Source organism: Callospermophilus lateralis, chromosome 2, assembly GCF_048772815.1.
Source record: "Callospermophilus lateralis isolate mCalLat2 chromosome 2, mCalLat2.hap1, whole genome shotgun sequence".
Lineage (NCBI taxonomy): Eukaryota > Metazoa > Chordata > Mammalia > Rodentia > Sciuridae > Callospermophilus > Callospermophilus lateralis.
Window position 1 is genome coordinate 89272492 of NC_135306.1, and position 8177 is coordinate 89280668.

Below are 8177 nucleotides of genomic sequence, written 5' to 3' on the forward strand. Positions count from 1 at the left end.
GGGGTTATGAAATAGGCTCAAACCATCTGATAAATAATCCATTCTCTCAACATAGCTAAAACGTAGGACGTTATTTTTAATCACAAATAAATGATAAGTATTTGAAGTGAGAGATATGCTAATTAGCCTGATTTAATAATTCCACAACATATACCTGTATCAAAACATCACATTATATTAGTATGTTAATAAACAATCTAATTTAAAAAAAGAAATATCTTTTCTAGGGCTACTCAGTTGGGAAAATAGCAGTTGGATCCCTTCCTCACTCTTCATACTAAAATAAATGCCCAAAACCTTTCTTATCCTGAAAGGTGGCAGACATTTTCCTTCTCTTTACTAACCTCCCTCTTCAGAATAATACATCACAAAAGAAACATTAAGAAATACACGTTACAAATTATCCTTGGACCAGTTTTCTAACTAGACTTGTTAATGGAACTAGAGAAAATTAAAGTTGGTTAGCTTCATCATCTATTCTAGGTCATTCACTGCCAATTCACTTACTTATATACCAAACTTCTTTTTAGTGGTTCCACACTGAAAGCTATTGGTTCCACACTGAAAGCTATAGGATAACATTAAACAACCAAAAACAGATAAAAGAAATTCTTAAACCCAGCAACAATCATTAGCTTTTCAATAATTTAAAATATTTTTGAGGATTTAACAAATACAAAAAAACTACATACTTTATGGATTCTATAATTATAAAAGACCACATAGAAAATAACCTACTTATTACTTTTGAATACATGTTGTAGTCCTAAGACAGACAAGCAATCTTTCAAAATCAAACTATACTATGTGTGGTTAGTGAGTTTCTCTGTTATAATATACTAGTGTCAAGGTTTTCCTGAAACTTGATAAATAACTAGGAGACTTAGGATAGAACTACTAGATATTTGACATTTACTTTTATTTTTACTTCACTTTTTATAGGAAAATTGCGTAAATCTTAAGAACTCTGTGTATTGTATAACAGTCCTATAATAAAAGATATATAATTACTCAGAAGAAAAAAGTAACAAGCTTTTATTAAGTTAGCACCATAAACACTGTAAGCAACATTCTTGAACTTGATTAAAATAAATTATCTAATTACTTTTTTACTTTTTTTAAAAGTCCATAAAAATATGAAACAATCATATGATAAAAAACTAAATGTTCATGTTAAATGAAAGAAAATAAAAAAGAAACCATTAATAGGTTATTACCTCCAATCCTCCAATATTGTTAAGTAAAATATTTTCCTACAAAGGTATACTCACAGAATAAGCAATATTCCTTTTTTTATTTTTTAAAGAAATCAAAATAATTAAGATTCTTGAATAACTTTAAAGTATATTCTAAGAAACATGTCAACTTTGGGGACTAACACAATATATAATTTGCATTCACTGAACACCATTTTTTTGATCTGATTTATTTTTTAAATTATTTTTTAAATATGACAGCAGAATGCATTACAATTTATATTAAAAACACAGAGCACAATCTCTGGATGTATACAAAATATATTCACACCAATTCGTGTCTTCATACATGTACTTTGGATAATGATGTCCATCACATTCCACCATCTTTTCTATCCTCCTGCCCACTCCCTTCCCTTCCCACCCCTGGACTCTACCTAGAGTTCATCTATTCCTCCCAATCTCCCTCTCCCTACCCCACTATGAATCAGCCTCCTGAAATCAGAGAAAACATTCAGCATTTGTTTTTTTAGGATTGGCTAATTTCACTTAGCATTATCTTCTCCAACGCCATCAATTACATGCAAATGCCATGATTTTATTTTTTTAATTGCTGAGTAATATTCCATTGTGTATATATGTCACATTTTTTATCCATTCATCTACTAAAGGACATCTAGGTTGGCTCCACAGTTTAGCTATTGTGAATTGTACTGCTATAAACATGATGGGGCTTTGTCCCTGTAGTATGCTGTTTTTAATGTCCTTTGGGTATAGGCCGAGGAGCGAGATAGCTGGGTCAAACGGTGGTTCCATTCTCCTTGCCAACACTTATTGTTGTTTATATTTATAATAGTTGCCATTCTGACTAGAGTTGAAATCTTAAAGTAGTTTTGATCTATATTTTTCTAATTGCTAGAGATGATAAACATTTTCTCAAATATGTTTATTGGTTGAATATCCTCTTCTGAGAAGTGTCTGTTCAGGTCCTTGGCCCATTTATTAAGTTATTTGTTCTTTTGGTGTTTAGCTTTTTGAGTTCTTCATATATCATAGAGATTAGTACTCTATCTGATGTGTGAGAGATAAAAATTTGTTCCCAAGATGGAGGCTATCTATTCACTTCACTGATTGTTTCTTTTGCTGAAAAGAAACATTTTAGTTTGAATCCATCCCATTCATTGATTCTTTGTTTTAATTCTTGTACTATAGGAATCTTATTAAGGAAGTTGGGGCCTAATGCAACATGATGAAGATTAGGGCCTACTTTTTCTTCTATTAGATGCAGGGTCCCTGACTTAATTCCTAGGTCTCTGATCTTCTTTGAGTTGAGTTTTGTGCATGGTGAGAAATAAGGGTTTAATTTTATTTTGTTGCACATTGATTTCAGTGTTCCCAGCACCATTTGTTGAAGAGGCGATCTTTTTTCCAGTGCATGTTTTTGGCACCTTTGTCTAATATAAGATAACTGTGATTTTGTGGGTTAGTATCTGTGGCTCTATTCTGTACCATTGGTCTACCAGTCTGTTTTGGTTCAAATACCATTATGTTTTTGTTACTATTCTTCTGAAGTATAATTTAAGGTCTGGTATAGTGATACAACCTGCTTCACTCTTTCTGGTAAGGATTGCTTTAGCTAGTCAGGGTCTCTTTTTGTTCCAAACAAATTTCATAATTGCTTTTTCTATTTCTATGAGGAAAGCCATTTGGATTTTTATTTGATTACTAGACAGCTTTTTTTATACATCAAAAATAGTAAGTAGTTCTTTCTCCCCCCCCCCTCCAAGCCAAAGAACAACAAAGAGTTAAAAATAATTTGTACACAGGACTTTATTTCTCTATTGAAATTATTTAATATACAAGTAGCTATTATATCTTGCAAAACTAAAATTAGTCAATAACTAACACTTAGAATTTGGGGATGGTTTCAGATAATTTGCAACTTACTTTTTAATAAAAATAATAGAGATTCTTCAAAATAGAACTCTCATTATTTCTTAATGGCATATCTTCAAGGCAGGAAACAGTTGTTCTTACAAGTAATATCTACATTTCATCAGGGAATATTAAAAGTGGTAGATTTTCATTCATTATTTACAAATCCATAGTAGACCTGTTCTAAATGATTCATTCTTCTTAGAGATAAAACTTTTACACCGTTTCCATTCCAAAATTTTAGATAACTCTCAATTAAAATAAGGTGTAAAACTTTCACATTAGTTTTTACTTATTGAATTACATAAAATTGGAAATGTAAAAAGAAAAGAAGTAGAGAAAGCAAAATGTTTAGATTATTAAAGAACTGAAAATCATGACTGATATCAGAAGTAATTCATATTTATGCAGTTACTTAAAAAAATTAAAGTCAAGACTCACCACTGAGATACAAAAGAATATTCTTACTGTCTTTTATTATGATTCTGAAATTTGTACTATTAAAAACAAATCCTAATGCCTGACAAATATGTTAATGAGGCACTTACTAAACTAAATTTATGCCTCAGAATACTTAGATATTTCATCATTAAGACTTTGGGTTTTTCACCTGGTTTTTTAAAAACTCTATCTACACTAGACTGGGGATGGAGTTAAGTGGCAGAACACTTGCCTAGTGTGTGTGAGAACCTGGGTTCAGTCCCCAGCATGGCAAAAAGGAGAGTTATCCCTAAAAATTATATTTACACTTAAGCACCTTGGTGAACTATAAACTTTCAAAAAAATCATCCATAACTGATTTATCAAAGAGGTATGTAATATTGTAATGAGCAAGATAATGGTTTTATCCTGGATAAACTTTAGTTATAATGGAAGAGGCTGAGACTTTCACAAAATCTATAAGTTAAAATGTATTTTCCTGTACAGATAGATACACTACGAATCATTTTTCTCATGTCTTAGTTTTTTATTCAACACTTTCACAAGCAATTTATATTTCTTTTCTTTATAATTCTTCAAAACAAAAAAAGAATACTGGGGGTTCCCTTACCTGTTGCTCAGGCACTTAAGAGATTGAACACAATCACCTTCCATTCCCAATCAAAACAGAAACAAAATCAAAACCTTAAATAACCCAGCTCTACAACAATGACAGCACCAAAAGCTGTGGAGATCAACAGCACCAACGCCAAGCTGGCAAATATAAAAAGAGAAGGAAAATTTCAAAACCCAGCAAATGTCTTTCTCCTGTCCCAGAGGACAGGAGAAATCATTATTCTAAAGTATATGACCAGTGTTTTATAACTTCAAAATCAATAGTAGAGAACAATTAAATATAAGAAAAGATCCTTATCTTTATACAACATGGATATGAAAAGTTGGATCCATGTTCTTAGCAATGACAAATTACTGAATTTTTTCAAAGTTGATCAAAATTACTTTTTGGCTGAACACCAAAAAAGTATTTGTTGTCTGTATTAACTATTTCTCCTGATTATAAATCTTAGAATTATATAATTATGTCTCATAAAAGAAAATTGTATAGTCAAGTCTCAATAAAATCATAATTGCTGATAGACCCGATGGTCCCTCATGAACCACAAAATAGATCACATCTCATATTACATTTAATTTATACAAGATTCCTAAAAAGCTAGGTAGTTGGACTTACTTCAATAAGCAAGAAAGAACCAATGAAAGTCTATGAGCAAGGAAATAATATGATCAGAGCAGCATGACAGAAAATTTGCAAATGAGATTAATTTGCCTTCCCATATTTAAAAGAAAAAAGGAGGGAGGGGGTAATAGCATCCACAATGATAAAATCAGAGGAAAACTTAAAATATATTTAATTTAGTTAAATATTGGGAAACTTACCAAAAAAATATAAAATGGAAATAATTTTAAAAGCTATTAAAATTACAAAATGGAAAAAAAGTAGGAAAAGGCCTGTTAAAAATAAAACTTGAATGTGAGTTTTTCCCCACATGCTTTGCTTTACTTCCTGGTTTGTTCTTTCTATAGCCCAATCCGAAAGGCCATGATAGCAGTCTTTCCATCTGTTAGAATCTGTGAGATGGACAGAGGGAAAGGATAGAGGTTACTGACTATGTAGTCTCAGTTCATCAATGTTTTCTTCATTTTTTTCCTCGCTTAATAGATACTGGAGATGATGAAATGGAGAAAGCTCTATTAAGACTGCTGAAAACAGAAGAGTTGCTTGACTTGTACTGAAGCTGCAGGCTGAGATGGTCTGCCCCGTCTCTTGGAGCACCAGCAGGGTGCCTCCCACTCAAGGTGGAGGGTCCTCCCTGACTCTTGACTTGGAACTCACCCAAGACACATGCTTTGGATATAGAAATATGACAAAGTAGAGGCTTGAAATGTGTTTGCTGTGTACCTCTGTCATGATCATTAAAACAATATGGCCCTGCTAGCCCACTAGTTCCAGAAAGAGGACCATGGGTTTTTAGTTCAGGAATACCAGCTGAAAGATTTGCAGCCCAAATCAGAGCTTCCCAGTTAACACCTGAGCCTAGAACTTCCTGAATGTGATACTTCAATGCACGTGTTCCCTTGAGGGACTTTCAGACATTGTGGCTATTTATTACACAGTATTATTACACAGGCCACAGTGATGCTTTCATTAACCGAACATCTTATGTAATTTTTGTGTTTTAGACAATGAATTACTGCTCTAAGGTAAGAGTCACAACAAGGGGGGACAGTTTATCTACACCCTGCGTGGTGTGCCTGTGAGATTAGTTCCCTCCCCCTGAACCTCCCCTTCCCACTTTCCACTTCACACTTCACCTCTTCTATCTGTCAACTCAAAATAGGGTACTTGGAGCCCGACCCACACAGTGTGAAGATCAGCAGCAGTGGGAATATCTGACCCAAGAAGAACCAATAAAAATGTGTTCTAGAATTTCTAAAGAGTAGAAAATAATGAAGAGGTGGGGAAGTCCTGTTTCCAGAACTGTGAGCTCTGAAACCATGAGCCAGAACAGAAACCTTCCTCCCTTAAGTTGTTTATGTCAGGTATTTTGGTCACAGCAACTAAAACATGACAAATAGAATCACTTCTATTCCCTTATACTTTTAAACTGCTATGACAAACTTTAAAATCTCATTGTAGAGTTTTTTATCTTTTTTAAATCTCAAACTATAACAGATTTCATTTACATGAAAATGCATATACATGTTCATCCATAAAAATTAATGAATACCACTTTTATTGGATCTAAATGGTAAAATGTCTTCTGAGAAAATCTTTAACTCATGTGACAGAATAAAAACCTTTTAAAGTGCTCTGTCCATTAATTACCTTCAGAAATTCTATTTCAGCAAACTTAGAAGATTTCTTTTAGAAGTTTCAAACAAGGAAAATTTAGATTTGCTTCTAGTGAAATGCCTACCATAGAGTCAGCACTTGCTGTATGCCTCCTGGAGGATTTAAAAGCTGATTGGCCCACTGCACTAGCACATTTTATTGCTATACACACACAAATAAAGAGCAGCAGAGAAGAGCTGGAGTAAACCGACAACTAGTAAAACCCATCTCAAGTAATGAAAATCCTCAGAATAAATCCTGGGTGAAGAGAAAACTAGCAGGAGGAAAAAAGTCTAAATGTCAAAAGTAAAGAAACAAAATATAAAAAAATTTATTATTTTTTTAAAAGGTGTTTCTACATGGGATGCTATTTTTTTTTAACCTAATTCTCATTGCTGAAGCTTCTGAACTAAAGTTCTTAGTGGAAAAACTGTATGACAAAAATCATATACATTAAGTATTTCTTTTTTTTTTTTGCCTTTGCCAAAATAAGATTTTGTTTGAAAGTCATTTGAAGGACGCTGAGGAAGGAAGGAAACCTAAGACTCAATGGTGTATAATCCAAATTTATCTTCTTTCCAAACCCACCGATGGTCTTTGTCATGTCAAAAAGTAGCTTTCTTTGGTAATTCCTACATTTATCTTCCTGTAGGAGATATCTTTTCCTATAAGCCATCTTCGTTTTTCCTGTAGAGGAGAGCTTTATTTCCAGGAAACAGCATATTCATTGGAGAGGGGTATTTCTTTAAAAACATCAAGGTAGATCTGATATGTTGAACAAAGTGGGGGCGGGGGCTCAGACAAAGGGGAAGTGGAAAGGTTCTCTAGTATTTGCTTATCATCTTGCTGCAACCAGAAATCCACATATGGAAATGGAATCCAGGAATACAGGCCTATCCGAAGTTGCTCAGTCTTCATCATAAATGCTAATCATGGGGCCTCCAGCTAAAGCTCGGGCAGCTCGCAGCTCCTCCTCAGGGCCTCGATCTTGAAATGTGGCTCTGTATATCTCTGCTGTTTTAATGTTGACAGCAATGCCATAAATTATTGGAAAGTGGTTTTCATTTTCTTCTCGGTCATTTCATTCTGTCACACATAATGTCACCAAGTGAATGTCATCTTCTTGTTTGTCAAATTCACTAAGAAGTTGGTGAGTAAGTTCTTGTGACAACTGCCTGTCATCACTGAAGCCTCCCACGAGGTGCACTTCCAGCCTTCCACTTTGAGCGTGGTCAGAAAAGGATTTTATGGAGTTCATGATCAAGGGGACCTCAGCTTTGGTGTCAGTTCCATCACAATGTGTCAGGCAGGTTGCCCCATTACCTGTGTGCCTCAGGACCACAATATGACAAGTGGTGGCATCATCAGAACCCAGAATGGAGATGGAGCCATCCTTTGGGGAGGTCACTGCAAGCTCTCTTTGCTGAACATACAGAAGGCCCTGGGGTCCCACTTGTTGACCTCTGAGAAGTCTGGCTCTTTCCTCCAGAGACGGGTGGGCTCGGACCAGCTCCCTGGTGGACTGTGGCAGGCACACTTGCCGCCTGCAGACCAGAAGCAGCATCGCAGTGGCGACCGCCTGGGCAGGCCCAGGGAGGCGGCCTCCCCAGCCCCGTGCCGATGCCGGCCCCACCCCTCAAACCTTAAAAAAATATTTCACGTTGAAGAAATATTTCAATGACTAAAAAAGTGTACTCTCCTGATAGAAATAA

The 8177-nt window shown here is 34.7% G+C and overlaps 1 pseudogene; it reads right to left on the reverse strand.

Moving 5' to 3' along the window:
* Positions 1-7103: 7103 nt before the first annotated feature.
* On the reverse strand, positions 7104-8029 carry LOC143386545 (protein N-terminal asparagine amidohydrolase pseudogene; annotated as a pseudogene).
* Between the last annotated feature and the right edge of the window lie 148 nt (positions 8030-8177).